This window comes from Oxyura jamaicensis, chromosome 1 (genome assembly GCF_011077185.1).
Source record: "Oxyura jamaicensis isolate SHBP4307 breed ruddy duck chromosome 1, BPBGC_Ojam_1.0, whole genome shotgun sequence".
Taxonomy (NCBI): Eukaryota; Metazoa; Chordata; class Aves; order Anseriformes; family Anatidae; genus Oxyura; species Oxyura jamaicensis.
The window spans coordinates 195,043,409-195,060,103 of record NC_048893.1 but is presented as its reverse complement, the minus strand read 5'-3'; the positions used below and the strand labels follow the sequence as shown (position 1 = coordinate 195,060,103).

General features: G+C 38.4%; 1 long non-coding RNA gene across 2 annotated transcripts in view; it reads left to right on the top strand.

Annotated features, from left to right (window-relative positions):
* The window catches only part of LOC118168507, a 55,324-nt gene extending 43,427 nt beyond the window's left edge, over positions 1-11,897 (top strand). For both annotated transcript variants that reach the window (XR_004751609.1, XR_004751608.1), the window contains exons 4-5: positions 2,677-2,872; positions 10,777-11,897. This is a non-coding gene — a long non-coding RNA (uncharacterized LOC118168507). The remainder of the gene's footprint in view (positions 1-2,676; positions 2,873-10,776) is intronic.
* Positions 11,898-16,695: the final 4,798 nt, after the last annotated feature.

Here is a 16,695-nt window from a genome sequence, read left to right as displayed (position 1 = left end):
TTAATTCAATGATGTGCCGTGAGGATTCTCTGGATTGGTTGTTGTGCCCTATAGTGGTCAGTAGAGCATGCTTCATGCTCCAGGAATGCTGCCCCTGTATCTTTGAAAGCTAGCAACATCTTGGGTAAATCAATATAAGTGTAGACATTGGATTGAAGGAAGTGATTATTTTTCTTTTATTCAGCACTCATTAGGCTACATCCAGAATATTCCATCCAGTTGTCAACCATCCAGTACAAGAAAAATGTTTGCAATCTGGAGGAAATTCAGGAGAGGTTACAGAGACTGTGAAATCTGGAGTGGTTGTCTTGCGAGCAGAGGCTGTAGCTGCTTTGTTTGGTCAGCCCAGAACTGAGAAGGTTTTGGGGGAACCTACCACCAGCCTTTTTGTACTGAAGAGAAGGTTACAGAGAAGAGGGAGACTGGCAATATGTTCAGGTGAATGGCAGGAGAATGAAAAGCAAAGGTCATAAACTGGAGCAGGGGAGGATGTAGAGGGAAAAATTCATGTGAGGGAAATTATTCATTGGATGAAGTTGCATGGAGAGGTTCCAGCCTTGGAGGTCTTCAGGACATGACTGGACAAGGTCCTGAGCAACCTGCTCTGCAATGAGAAGGAACTCGACCTAGAGACCTCCTGAAGTTTTCCCAGCCTTAATCAACTGTATGATTCTATCAAAACCAGTCATCAAATCATCTCCTAGTGGGTAAGGCTCTATGTGTATGATGACTGGCCTCAATGGTCAGTTCTGCCACAGATTTTTTCTGTTACCATAGCCAAGTTATTTAACCAAAGATCTTGAATCGCATTTAAGCATCCATGTCCTCTTGCCTTCCTCTCTTCTGTTGAAATTAGGTGCCTAAATAGGAGTTAGTAACCTACATACATTTGTGGAACTATTTCTTTCTTTCTGTAGAACTGAGTTCAAAAGATAAACTACTCTGGAAGAGCATTTTGATGGTAAATTGATTGATACTTTTACTACAGTGATGGAAAAAGTCAAAGGATCTTGATAATAACATTAAAGTTCAATTAAGTGTTGCTATGCTGCAGGGCCGCTGATGGGTGAATAAATCATACAGCCTATAATTAAAATGTAAAGAAAAGACCCAATTCTTCCATGTGTCTACATCACAGGTCATAGATCATCAAGAACAGCAAACGCCCCGTACATCTTCCATATTTTGTATCAATCCCACCCACACTTGACCTATTCCAGCTGAATATGAGGAAAAAACTACTGTGAGGGTGACGGAGCACTGAGACAGGTTGCCCAGAGAGGCTGTGGAGTGTCCTCCTCTGCAGATACTCAAAACCCTCCTGGGTGTGATCCTGTGCAACATGGTCTAGGTAACCCTGTTTGAGAGCAGAGGGATTGAACTGTATGATCTCCAGAGGCCCCTTCCAACCTCAACGACTCCGTGATTCTGTGGTTCTGTGTTACATAATGCAGTCAAATTAGTAGGTTGCTGCTTATCAGGAAGGCCTGATAAGACTGACTCCAGGAGAAAAGAAAACAATTCCTGAATTTCAGTTAAGACCAGCCAGCCAGCCCTTATTGAAATCTGAGATGAGATATCAGCTCTAAATTGTGTGCTAGGAAGATAAAAACACAGAAGATAAAATGATGAAGCTGAGACCAGCACTGTGAAATATGCTCAACATTTCGAACTTTAGGTGGAACCCAAATTCCCAGTAGACACTGCAGAAATTACCATATTTAGTTTTGGATGTTGTTACTTTTCTTCTTCAGCTATCTAGCCTTGTTCAGCTTTGTGCACCTTTCATTGCACCAGGCAACAACGAAGACTTGGCTTCGTAAGACTGGGCAGGCAGAAGAGAGTACTTATGACAGCATCTTCTCTGCAGCTCCCCAAGATGCCCCAAGCCCTGCTGCTCCTCCCTGGCACCCACCGTGATTTCACAGTGAACATATGAAACTCTGGGTGGTTTCTTGTTGCTAAGGGAACTTGATGTCTGAATTATTTGTGCCTAACATACTGGATTCTCTATGAGTATTTATAGACCTAAAAGAGGATCAATTTTTTTTAAACCAAAACTATGTTTCAGACAAGACAATTCTGAGCATAAGTCACATAGCTAAAGTCTTACAATTACATTTATTTATTTGTTTTTAAAAAAATCCTGCAACTGTGGTCCCTACAGTAAAATGACTGATTAAGAGGTTTGTCAAATTGACAGGCCTTCACAGCAATTACATAAAGAACTGGAGCTGCTAACATACCAAGAGAGTCTTCCAGTGTAGCCACTCCTTTTTAAATTAGGGCACGGCTTCTTTTAGTGCTGTGAGCTTCAAAGTTCCTTGGCACAGATTAAGTTGGCCAAAATGTTTATATGATTTTGTGAACTGGATATGAATGGCAATTGTTCCTAAAGACAGGTGTCTTTGTTTTTATTTCTAGCTTTATCTGTCATTGATACCTTTCATACAGTGTTAAGTCCTTTCCTGACTATTCACCCATGCTATTGTGATCCCTTGCCTAAACACCCTTTCATACATGGAATGACATTTGCTAAGGAAGAGTCAAAAGCACATTCTCATAGATAAACCAGAGCTTGTTTTCAAATGCCTTAACAGCTTAAACATCCTTAGCTCTTGTTAACTGCAAACTTTTTTTATTTTATTTTATTTTTTTTTTTCTGACAGTGAGCAGTGAGACCAGATGTTTTTGAATATGTCTGTGAAGAATCAGCATTTGCCTGTGAATTTTGCATGCACAACAACCTATTTCACAAAGCCATCTCAGCTGAATTTCCTACAAAATTAGCCTGTAAAACAGATGAACTCATATATCTTCTCAGGTGTGATGTCTTCTTTGGCAGGAGGAGCAGGCTCTTCTCAACAGCAAGGTAAGGCACTGATGGAACTAAAGACTGTCTATTTTTTATTCTGATTCTAGTTACAGTAGTAATTTTTTTCATGTTATTTTCTTAAGAGCCTTGTTAAAACAAAGAGGAACATATTTTTATTTAGATCAGTATGTGCAATCTTAATTGTGTTTAATTTGCCCATTTGATTTACTGCATGCTCTTACATACAAACAACAACATGAGAAGGACGCAAGGAGAACAGAATATGGGACCATGTGGCTGGCATTTGGATGGGAAATATCTGAGTTTATTCAGTGCAAGTAACTTCAAATGTTAAAATTGGGTTATTTTTCATGTTGTGGGGAAAAAGTGACAAACATAAAGACATGTCCTTCTGCAGGGTTTTATTCAGTGAGAGACAGTCTGCAGACAGTACCACCCCAAATTAAAAGGCACCATCTCTGTGCTTTAAGCTTGGAGATCAAAGCTGGATAAAAGGCAGCACAGGCAACTATGTCTAGAATTAGATTTCTTTCACGCTTTACTTTACAAGACTGTTTTGTTGTCTTCTAACTGCCAAATTTTAACACTCCAGGCTTAAGCCTCCTTGCTAAGGTTGTGCCACAGCTTCCTATCCAAATGGAAAGTATCCCCATATCTAAAAGAAAAGTGTTTGTTGTTGTTTTTATTGTTGTTGTTTTAATCCTACAGCCATTCCACTAATTTCTAGAACTTTGTCTCTTTGACTTAATGTATTAAGAATGCAAAATTTGACAGAGGGGGGATGGGAAAAATCCTACCATCAGAGATACACTTTTTGCTTCTGTTATTTAAAATAAGCAGGAAACCAACAAGTAAACCACACAAGAGTTTCAGTCTCCAAAAATGTTCCAAATTGGGGTTTGTTTCAGTTTGGTAGCAGCATTCTTCACAGACTGCAGTTCCCATGAGCGTCTTCCCATCACTCCCAGCTCCCTCCTGCCACTAGAAGTTCCACATGTTGATACTACCCTTATGCAGGATCCAAACGAGCTTTTCAAGCAGTCGTTCATCTCCTCAGCAGTATGCTATTTTAATACAATGCTTTCTAAAGGAAATTAAGGAACTACATTAAGTATATGCATATTAGTAAATGTTAGGGCTGTGAATTAAAAGACTTAAAATTTAGGAGGTTCTAGAATTAATATTGCCTTTGCAAATATTCATTCAAGCCCAATGTGCAAATGTATCTTCATGAGGGATTATTCAGTCATGGCTTCTTGGAACAGTATTCATCTCATTTCATGTTAAATGACTAAAAATAACATTGTCAAATTGAAGCATATTATTTTAATGAACAGCAAGAAACTGGCACCACCATGAGCAGCTCATCCCATACTAAAATAGAGATTTAAGGTATTGCTTAGAATTAAAAGGGAATTTAGACATTGCTAAGGAGCATTGAATCTTACTAAGTTATGGATCTTTCTCTTTGGTTGTAAGCACAGGAAAGAGTGGGAATCTAATCCCAATATACCAAGTCATTTTCCATGGATAGCCAGATAGAAGAAAAACAAGAGGTCCAGTAATTTCAGCTCCATTCAGCTTGACTAGATTGAATTTATATTGCTCAGTATATCATAATATCTTCCAAATCCAAGGGATATCCCAAAGTGTTTCTATTCATCCTCTAGAATTGGTGATACCTGCAGTAACCCAGTGAACTCAGGAACACAGTAAACAAGAAGATTTTTGAAGGCTTATGGAAGAAATACTGACTTCCACCTTTCTCTCCAGTGCAAGCACTTCTGCATTTCAGTGGGCAGCTGAAGTTGGAAACTTCAGACTAAGTAGGGAGAATCTTTATAAATGCAGATTTTTGTAGGATTAATTAAAGCAGATGGAGTAACTTTCTTCTTGGGACCTTGGGTTGGTTCAGGGCCTAATCCAAAACATGGGAAGGATTTAAGCTTACTGGAAGCTACCTTCAGTCATTACTGGTTATGCACATTAAATCCCTGTTAGTTACCTCTGGGAATTCAATGTTTTTTTCCACCACTCTCTTCTTAAGCTTTTCTTCCTATATTTCTTACAGGAAATATACAGGAAATACAGGAAAATATTTACAGGAAATACATTTCTTATAGAAATACAGGATTATTTTAGAATTGCATTGCAATCTCCTCCTACTTTTGAAAGAGCAATGCTTCTTGCTTTGCAGGGATATACAGGAAATACTAATCTGGATGCAAATGTCTGTGTATCTCAATAGAAATTCCTCCCACTGCTCCAGTACCAAACACCTGAGAACTTTACTGAATGAGTTCTGAATGTGATTTACTTTGAAACCTTGATCCTAGCATGCAACACTGAAATAGCTAGTGAAGGAGTGTAGACTCTGGAGAGTCTGAGATGTCTGAACCAGCCAGTTGGTGAAGAATGGAAAATAAAATGTATTGGGCCTGGACTTGATAGAGTGATTTAAGGAACTCTGCTATTTTTCTAATGACCTCTGAACATCCTAGATCCTTTTTCAGGAGCCTGTGTATCTCATAGTACTCTTTACAGCTACCCTAAGAATTTCCTCTCAGGGATAAATGAAATCAAGTAGACAAAAGGAGTGTTTCAAAGGCTGTTTTTTGCATGTGCAGGGTGAAGCAAAGAAGTCAGGTCAAACTTTTGCGATGTCTAACAATTTTAAGATGTTAACCCAACATTCTTACTGCAATACTCTCTGCTCTCTACATGCATTTCTGGCAGTTTTGAAAAGAGATTTCCCATTTGTCTACATTGTATGTGTCTCTTCTTCCTTTCTGCTTTGAAGACAATAATAAAATACTTTTTTTCTTTGGAAAGGAGAACCTTAACATGCGTCTGTCACTGCATAAACAAATCTCACTGTTTTGTAATCGTATCATGGAAACTAAACAAAGTCTTTTACTTCATCACTATGTTAAGTACAAAAACTCACATTTTAGCAGTTTGCCTACCTTTCACACAAACATTCTTCCAAGGTGGGATTAGATGTTTTCTGAGTCTATATAGAACCATAGAGTCATGTTAATATCATAGAATCATGTTAATATCATAGAATACCTGTATTAATAAACTGACTAGGACCTATGCATGAAATTAAGCCTTTGCACATAATTATTTGCTGATAATTCAGATTAAAAAAATAATAATAATAAAATAATAATAATAATAAAATCTTAGTACAGTCCATGGCACAGTTTTGGTCAGGATCAATGTAACACTTTCCCAGATAATTGCCTACCTCTTTCCAACACACCTCACTATCAGCTAGTCTAGCGGTATGGCAGGTCAAATATCTATTGGAACAGTTTTAAAAAATAATAATAAGCAAGAAAGAACTACCAAGCTCAACTATTTCAATGTGTGATTTTGAAGTAGTGGCATGCACCTCACTTCTGTAAGGCTTCATTTATCCAGACCTTTGATTGCTTTGGGGGGAAAATTCAACAAAGGAAAGCTGTATTCCAAGCATATGAAACACTGAGGGACTAATGTACTAACAGGGAGCTCTACTTCTCTTTAGCTTTGGCAATGTGACATATAAAGAGCTGAGGCTGAAAAGGAGCTGAGAAATATTCTTAAGGGAAAATGTTTTTCACAGACCCCTGTCTCTCTTGGCACAGAAACAATATGTTCTAATTACAGAAAGTATGTAAGAACAGTCACACTTTAATGCAGGGATTGAAAGAGGCTAAAGAAACTCCTGTGGAAACTGTTCTGGGTTTCTCCCAGGCCCTGCAGAGCATAAGTGTTCCATTTCATTTCCAAAATTAATTCATGAATTAGCTTTTGGTTTTTGCATAGAATCTGTGGAAAAATAAATAAATAAATAAATAAATAACTCTGCTCAGCTCTGATAGTCAAAAATATCCCATAAAACAAACACTCTAGGAGAATGTATTCATCTCTCTGATGGATGCATTAATCTGTTTTTCAGGCATTTTTTGCATTTTTCTCTTCTGTTTTTTTTTTTTTGTTTTGTTTTGTTTTGTTTTTCTTCCTTAAACTAGCCTTAGAATTTCAGTTTTAGAAATCATACAAGGTTTTAATGAAGCTTGAAGAGGTGCTGAGAATTGCCACTGGGTGCAAGCAAAGGGTCAGTGTCTTTTCACAATGAACACGAGGATCAGAACTGCTTCAATAGTAACTTTTTCAGACCTAGTTGGGGCTTTTTAACGTATTCCACCTGTGACATGCATTTTATTGAGATGAAAATAAATACATCTAACAAATAAGCCTTTAAAAATTGAAAGTAGGGGAAACAATGAAGCTGTGTATATTCACCACACTTAGTCATTTTATTGACATGCCAGTCGGCAGACTTTTCACTTGAACTTCTCACTGGAAAGGTGACATTGAGAATCGTTGAATGAACAACAAATTTTTCCTGTGCAGCCCAATTACAGGAACACCTGTTCTAAATCATTCTCTGCTGATTCACTGCGACCATTCATAAAGCTCAAGAGCCCTCAAAATATCTCTTTCCTCATCTGTAGTGAGGCAATGATGGTGGGCAAGTGGCTTCAGCATGAAACAAGAAAAATTGCTCGTTCAGATCATCCTAAAAGGGCTTTATTTTACTTAATTTTCATGGCATCATTTGCCAAGAACACCTGGGGTACTCCACTTGTCTCTCATATATAATTTATATTTGCATCAATTTTTAACACCCTTGAAAGAGGACAAGAGCTGCTACTGGCATAATTGTAGGTCATAGTTCCAAGTCAGTCTGAATGGTGATGGTGCTCCCACACCAGAACAAATTCATCTTTCTCGTATTGCTGCTTCCTAAAGAAACTTCCTCTGGATTTGCACTCATACCATGTAGCTCTGAGCTTCTATGTACAACAGTAAATGTATTTTCTCAGCCAGCTGATCTGTAAAGGCCTATATGCGAATGGAGAATGTGAACTCTGAAGAATTGCTTATACCTCATAACACACCTGTACTGCAACCATCCCAGAACAGAAAGACCTTTATATATTATACCTCATGATGGAAAGAACATGGCCTTACACTTCTCTCTGTTAGAGTAGTGGCTTTCAACTACTTTTTTTCCACTTTGTAAAGCCCTCAGAATTTTCTAATATAGTAAATTCATGCTGACCGTACTTTTTTAAACCATTTTTCATAACTTCCTTGGAATTAATACACACACCTCCTGCAAATCAGAAACTGAAAACTACCAATTCATTGTACTCCAAAATACCTTTTTTTTTTTTTCATTCAAGAAGGAATCTTAAGTTTTCTGCAGAGAACATCATGGTAAAAAAGGAATTCAGTTTTCATATGACTGTGCTATGTTCCACGCTGTTCCTAGACATTCATAGAGTGTGGAAATGTGGCCATGGGGATCGACAAGCCCCCATGGTTGGTAACATCGGACTCTAAAGGATGAGGCCATCAAGAATGTAAAGAGTTTAGAGGGAACAAAGAGGGATGATTCTGGATACGCCCTGCCATCTCGGGTTACTTGTTCTCCAGTCCTTAAAGCAGGGAAGTTGCGGGGCATTTGCGGTTGCCGGGCAAAGTTGTTGACCAATGAATAGTTAGTGGAAAAGTACTGCTGTGGGGCAAATGGTATAAGAAGGGAGCCTGTCCTCAATATGGGGATGCAACACAATATAGTGAAGTTATGTCATCAATAAAGTAGCAGCAGCTACTGATCCTGAGAGAACCCTGGTGTCCATGTGGTCATTACGCCACAATAGAGATTAAAAAGTAAAACATGATTCTGAGACAGCTTCGTTTTTGTTTACTTCATGTTACCTGATCAGATAAAGCTGTGCCACCCCATATCACAGGCCAAGTAGTACAGAAGTATATTTATGTCAGTTATAATGCATGTTGAGTTCAAGTGAACAAGGAATGTACACCACAGCACTGAATTTGGCCCAGCTCCTGTCTATGTTTTAAAAATACTTATTACTTTGCCATTGGTTTTCAGTCAAAGGTTCTCAAAATAAGGAAAGAACAATGTTATAACCTAATGGGCTAGTATATTTACAGTATGAAATCAAGGATGTGGGTCTTATACCCTTAGGAGATTATGGAAGTGCTTGAAACCACAAAGCACATTTGAAGCATGTCAGAAGACACTGCAGGGCACAGAGCAAACACATGGCACAGTTTCAGATACATGGCTGGCAAAAGGGTTCCCTGAAGCAAACTAACATGAGAAAGAATCACAGAATCATTTAGGTTTGAAGTGACTGTCTTCTCTCCCCATCTAGTCCACCCCTCTGCCCAGAGGGGTCAATTGCATCAGGTGTCCCAAGACTATGTCCACTCAGGTTTTGACTGTCTCCACAGATGAAGACCACAATTTCTCAGGGCAACCTGTTCCAGTGTTTCACCACCCTCACAGTAAAAACGTGTTTTCTTGTGTTCTGATAGAGCTTTCTATTTTTGAAATTTTTCCCCTTTACCTCGTCTTATCAGTAGGTATGACTAACAAAAATCTGTATCCTTCTTCATTCCCCCTATCAGGTATTTATACGCATTGATAAGATTCACCTGAGCTTTCTCTTCTCCATGCTGAATACACCCAGCATCTCCTCATATGAAAAATGTTCTAGTCCCATATCATCTTTATGGTCTTATGCTGGGCTCACTTCAGAGAGTCTTCATCTCTCTTGTGCTTCTTGCTCTCTGAGGAGCCCAGAACTGGACACAGCACTCCAGCTGTGTCTCCAGAGGGCTGAGCAGTGGAGAAGGATCACCTCCCTTGTCCTTCTGACTACCCAGTGCAGCCCAGGGAGCTGTTGACATTGTTTGGTACAAGTATACACATCAGGCTCGTGCTGTCCACTGGGACCCAAGGATAGTCTCTGCCAAGCTGCTTCCCAGCTACTCAGGGCATTTATCCATCCTGTCTGGTCCCTCTGAATGTCAGAACACCCATGTGGTGTATCAGCCACTCCTTTCAGTTTTGTACCATCTGCAGAGAGTCCACTTTTCATCTTCCAGGTACTACTCAACCCTCTAGAATACTACAAGGTATTAAGTGGTATAAACATTTTTTAAGCATACTGAAAGCTAAACCACAGCCTGCTGTCAGGTCCTTTCCTTGCTCCAAGTTCAGAATCCTCTAGATGTAACCTTTATTTATTTATTTATTCACAAATCTGATGCATTGTCAGAAATAGGGACATCTAGAAATGGAAATCCTGGTCCCAGTAAAAATTGTGCCAAAATTCCTGATATGTTCTGCAGTTTAGTGTCGAACTATCACACCTCATTAAAAGAGTAACATTTTTTTTTCTTTTTCTTTTTCTTTTTCTTTTTCTTTTTATTTTTTTTTTTTTCCTGTTATATTGCACCTATCACTGTGGGATCTCAAGTGCCTAACCTAAGTATGAAAAAAATAATTATGAAACTGCTTTTCAGAGAAGTGAACTCAAAACAAAAGGCCTGAAAGTTTTTAAGAGCCTGAGAGTAGAAACAGAATTTCTGTCTGGTGCCTTTAGGGAAACAAGAATTCAAAATTCCATGGTTTGCTTTGAAAATAAAATATTTAGGGTTAGATATATTATTTGACTTTAGCCATCAACAATTCAGTGATGATAACCAAAATTAGTCTAGGTAATCAGACTACTGTCAAATAAAGAGACAGATGTGTTTATTGGTTGGTCTTCCTGAATCACCACTGAATCACTATATTGATCTGTTAGATGCTAGACCCTCTTTTTAAGCTAAGCCATAAAACACAGCCAATGATCTTTTAAGCAAGATACAAATCCTTTGTCCTTTTCAGAAGAGGAGTAGTGAAGTTTAACAAGAGAAGTAGTGAAGGCCCTAGTGTTTTGTTGTTGTTGTTGTTGTTGTTGTTGTTGTTTGTTTCCAAATGAATAACTGCTTATTAGATGCTATTTTTCATGCACTAGTAAAGATATTGTTTGCTTTATATTGATGTGCTTTTGTTACAGGCTGCTACATTTCAAGATTAGGCTTCTTCACCACATATGTCCTGCAGTAAATTCTGGGATCCAAGAGAAGACAGAAAATGGTAGAATCAAGAGGTGTTTCTTTTTAATATTCCACTGGAGGAAGAAACATTGAGTGGTTCCCTTGGGAGACCATCTCCCAGACCTACTGATCTATGAGGTCTATATCACTGAGGGCTTGATTAATTGCATTTTGTAGGATCTTTATTTCCTTCCCAGCTCCTCCAGAAGCAGAGCTATATTTGGATACATTCCCATTGCAGGCCCCAGTGACATCTGTATCAATTAGTAGTTCTTTTTCAAGTATTAACTCTGGCATGAACTTTGAAATTTTAGAAATCTGTTGTGCCTACAGGGAAATCAAAGACCAACCTTCTCCAACATAATGTCTGTTCATCTCCTCCATCAAAATCCTATTGATTCTTGACTGCCTTTATACAGGAAGGGGAGTATCTGGGAGGTGACAGCAATATTATGAATATTGTCAAGAAAAATCTTTATACTTTCATTTCTCTTTTCTCCTTCCTCGAGTTGGTTAATGGTAAGGAGTGGATTTTGCAAGGTTTGTTCCAGGATTTATGGCTGAAAGGAATTCTCCCAGAAATGTCACTCACAGTTGTTAATGCTTGCATTCTCCCTTGTATGAAAAGGTATAAAATTAATATAGGTTTTAGCCATATCCAAAATGTGTTCATCCAATATTTAAGTTTTCAAAGTGATTATAATGTTGGATGGGGTTGTTCTTTGGCTTTTGGCTCCAGAAACATGAAATACTGCCATATAGTTTGAGAAAGAAAATCAGATGTTCTTATATATATACCTCAGGCCAATGTCTGTCTTTGAATAATATATCAAGGCTTTCAGAATAAAATCTCTTAATAATTTAATCATCAGCTCAGAATCTTTTATTGTGGATATCTGCCAAAAAAAGATAAGAGCAAGATGGAAGTTCAGATACACCTTTCGACACACTGATATTAAAGCCACCTAAATGGATGTAAAGCGCAGATTCCTATTGCAGTTCTGGTCTGGTGGCATTTTAACACACAGGAGTCTGCTTATCAGAAAGAAAAACAAACAAACAAACAAACAAATAAACAAAATACAATGAACAGATCTCTGGCCTGAGAATCAGAAAATCTGTGCTTTATTCCCAGTCCTGTCACTGGTCTACTGTCTAACTTTCAACTGTTCCTGTTTTCCTCCATTCCGTTTATACATTTTCTCTATTTACATGGTAGAACAGAATCCAAGAAAGCACTTCTGTGCCTATGGGCAGAGACTGCTTTCTCAGCTGGTTTTACTAAGTCTAGTGTAAAATTAACATGCAACCCTGGGAACGGGGACCAGGCATTTGCACTGATCAGTGGAGTACAGGATCCTTCTTCAGCTCCATCTCCTGCTCTGGTTGCATGAGTTTTATGTTACTCATAAAATGACCGTACTACATGGTCATTCAGCTTCAATGGAGGATTAAAGAAAAAAGATTATCTCCTGTTCCTTCCCCCTACCAGATCCACTTCAGGCACACTACAAGATTATTATAAAAGTGTAAGTAACACTTACAAAAAAAAAAGGCATGGTTTAGACATTTTTAGACGTTTAATACACTTTCTTTTTAGTATTTCCTATTGGCTCATTAAATGACACAACATGCTGTCTTTGCTGTCCCCCTTTCACCATCCATCACCACAATTCTATTGAATTCTGTAAGCAAAACAAGTGTATGGTGCAATCCCATCAACCATTAGAGCAGAGCAGCAAAAATAGCAGCGAACTGAATCATTATGCAAGAACAAGCCACTTATGTCAGCTTTACTGCTAAAGAAAATGAACCTCATGATTGCACTTTAAGTCACAGAGGTAACTGGGTGCACAGCTTCTGGAAGGATCGTCACCAAGAAGCCACAGGAGGCAAGGGAATAAGATGACCCATATAACTTCACAAAAGGGAATATTTTTTTCCTCAAAAAGAAATTCAGTTCTCTGCTTTTTACCAAATCACTGACTGTGGCTATATATATATATGAATATATTTAAATTTATATTTTTATCTGTCTGATTTTTTTTTTTAACTTAGGATAGCACATTCAGAAAATAACTTATTCGATACCAAATTGAGATGTTTTATCACAGATTCATACATTTAACTTCTTTTGGAAGTGAAAGTCTGAAGCAAAATACTTCATCCTTCATCTGGAATCAAAAAGATTTAGAATTCTCTGAATGGCTTTTTCTGCTTTTTATATCTGAAGCTGCTAAAACTGAGGCAACTGAGCAAAATATTTTATGGTTGACAAAGCTTCATCGTTTTATTTTTCTTTTTTTCCTGAAAATTGGTTTCAGTTAATAGAAAGTGGCTAGTTTTATTAGGACTGCACACAGCTATCAATGTTTATTTGCACATACCTGAGAAAAATTGATTCCCATTACTTTGGTATATATCTGAAATTTGTGGGTAATGTGGAAGCAGTAAAAAATTATTTGAGAGCTTTCACTCAACAGGCACAGAGGCTCCTCTGTGTCTTCAGACATTGTTAACTTGCTTCTTGTAGAATGCGTAAGAGCAACTCAACCAGTTCCAAAATAAGCCTTTTTTTGTTCAAGAGCCACTGCATCCTGTCAGGTTGACAGGATCTCAGTTTTATCCTTCAAGAATGAAGCTAAAGAGGCAGCTACTCCTTAAAGCTACTCTGTTCCAGCAAGGAGAGTGCTGACAGTTCAGTTCCCAGGTCTGTTTCCTACTGTTCTCCAGGTGGCTCCCACCCAGCTCAGCAAGGCCTGGCAAGAGCACTGCAAGGTCTGGCAGCCAAATGGAAAACAATAAATAATTTCTCAGTTCGAGTCATACTAAAAGATGGAAGGAGTTACAGGAGACTTTCTAGCAGTGGTCAGTAGCATCTTCTATTCTTTCCCATATTGAATAGCAGATTGTTTGCTTGTTTTTAATAAGTTTTTTTTTTTTGTTTTTTTTTTTTAACTGTATGTATTAAAATCAGTAGTTACAGGTAGATTTTGAAAAGGTAATAACTAAACAGTTTGTGACAAAAAGGCTAAGACCTCCAAAGCCCCTCAAGCAATGTCTCCATTGTAACAATTTTTTCAGTGCTGGAACTGTTGAGAGATGACCTCTTAATCTGTACTTGAATAAATCTATACAGGAGTAACATGAAAAGAACAAATAATGGTTGATGGAGAACAAATGCATTAGACAAACTCTCTCCCACAACTACAAATAGAAGTACTTTTGTAGACCAGAGGGATTAATCCACAGATGGTAAATTGTCTGACATGTATACAAGCTGACGAGGGTTTTCAAATGTTAATTATTATATAAAATAATTTCCTATTTAATGCAGTATTTCTGCCCATAAACTTTGCTTTACAATATTATTTGTTAGATGGCTACTGTCAGCTCCAGGACTTAAGTACTTCTGAGACTGAAAAGTGCCATTTACAACTGCTGATTTAAAGAGCGAAAATAAAATTACAATCTGAGATGACTTCACTTGTTCAGGTGAAGTCACAAATCGACCCCAGAGGCAGATACTCTATAACAAAATTGACCAACAGAATATATTTCTATATTTCAGAATATATTTCTTTGATCATAATTTCGCCACAGCCAGTCCTATAAACACTGAGCGCACAGATGGCAAAGCGCGTGTCAGCTGCAAGTGCTGCCTGCAGGCTATTGGAAACACTCGTTTTCTCATTCCTCTGTCTATCCTGGTGCAACTCCACTGCTGTAAAGCTGATGCAGGCCTGCAGGAGGGGAACCAAATTCACAACAGGAAGCCTGGGGAATTTAATCTGTAACCGTCGAGTGGGAGAGTGCTTGCTGCATCTTAAAATCCAGGTCAAGACAGGGAATTATTTCAATTTTCACTTGTAAAGAGGTTATTTCCTTGTGAAAAGCAGATTGGACAAAGACATTGTAAGACACAGCTGCAGTGGAACATCAGACTGTGAGTTCCCAGGGGCACTAAAGAGATATTTTTGGGAATCCCAGATGAGAAAAGGCAGCCCTGGGAGACCAGTGCTGCTAAGAGCTGCTGTAAACGTCAGCCATGACCTTGTATCTGTTATGAGGCTCTTCTGCAGGTCATATAGGTGGTGAGATGTCCTGTTGCTGTTTATGCTTCCCCACTCCCCTTAGGAAAGAGGAGAAATACTTATTTACTTTCAATTTGAGGTCTCTTTGACCTCAAAATGGTCAAAGCACCCTTCAAAAGTCAAAGCAGTCACTCGCTGTCAGTAATGCTCTTTCCTTTCATCCTACATGAAAAAAAGAGCATGGACTGCTTGTCCTGAAGCCTTACATAAATAAGCAGCACTGGCACTGCAGCACCACAGCATGGTTTAAAGGACTTCATAGTACGACATACAAGCAGTAACAAGCCATAATCTTATTCAGCATAAAAAGTGTGAAAAATGGCAGCAAAACATCTATGAATCCAATCAAAATTAGCCTAGAGACAGCAGTCTGCTTGCCACTAAATCTGCTCTTTGAACAGGGAATAAATTGTTGTCGTAACTGTACTATTTTTATTTTTTTCAATTTTTTGTTAAATCTTTCTTTTCACAAAGGAACAGGTTGACTGAAACAAGTTTGCAGGATATGTTGCTAAATATATTGTGTAAACTGACAGCCAAAGCTACCTCTGAAGGTAAGTGCACCTTGGCACAAGAAGCAATGCCAAATTTCATCTGAGTAACCAACAAAACAACTGACCAGAGGCAGAGGGCAAATTTCAAAAGGAAACCTGGATGTCTGTGAAATGCCCTTTCACACCACCATATAAGCTGCTTAGAGGAAAACAAGTAGATCATCAGGGTGCTTCCCACACAGATTTATTTGCTAAGCAATGTGTAGGCATTATGCTGCACATTGCACCCCCATAATCAAGCTTATGCTCCCTTATTTGGCTGCCATTGACTGTCTTGTGGTAATCAGCCACTGAACTGTAAGTGTAAGACTGCACTTGGCTTCTGCACAAAAGGAAGTTAAAAAAAAAAAAAAAAAAAAAAGTTGGCGTGTGGTCAGATGAGAGCCCTGCTATGGTATGTTGAAGTGGACAAGAAGAAGATTAATTGTGATGCAACGCTACACAGTCCTCACTGCTGTCACCTCTCATCATTCTTGTCTAGCAACTCCTTTTTCTGCATTTTTCCAACGTGTCTGTATTTAGGATATGTTGCCTCCTTTTAAAGCTAGCATTTTTCTTTAGTAAGGTGTTTTCAGGCATGAAAAGAAGGAGATAGAGCAAAGGGAATTCCCAGACTTGCCACTATTAAACAGAATCTATTATCTTTGGCTCAGTTTCTTGTTTTAGTGAGATTGTTCTTCTCAACAATGCATCCATAAACGAGACAATCCATAAACGAGACAGCTATACAAATAGGACAGCACATTGAACTTCTGAGACCAAAATGAGCACCAGAAGGGGAGTTACCTCAGCCTTTTTTTTTTTTTTTTTTTTTATCCTGGTAGGAGGGAGGGAGGAGATCACGTATTTCAGTATCTAGATATTACATGGGGATTTTTTTGCAAAATGCCTTTCCACATACTACAGCTCTGCTCATCCTTTACTGCAATGTGCTAGCAACAAAGCTAACTGCTTTCAGCAAGAGTGGAGCTTATGCTGATGCAAACTTTTCAGATCCACTCATTAATCTAGCATCCAGAAGCCTGTTAGTCAGAGCTACAAGGTTACTTTAACACTCCCAGTGGCTTACACTCCTCAGCAAGACTTGCCATTTTTTGCAACTATTAGTTGCTGTGTTACACAGAGAAAGAAGCTGAAATTTGTCACTGATTGTGCTCTCAGCAGTCATTCAGTTATAAAGCAATGCACCTGGAAATCAGGAAATCACTTGTCTGAAGTGCAACACAATGGA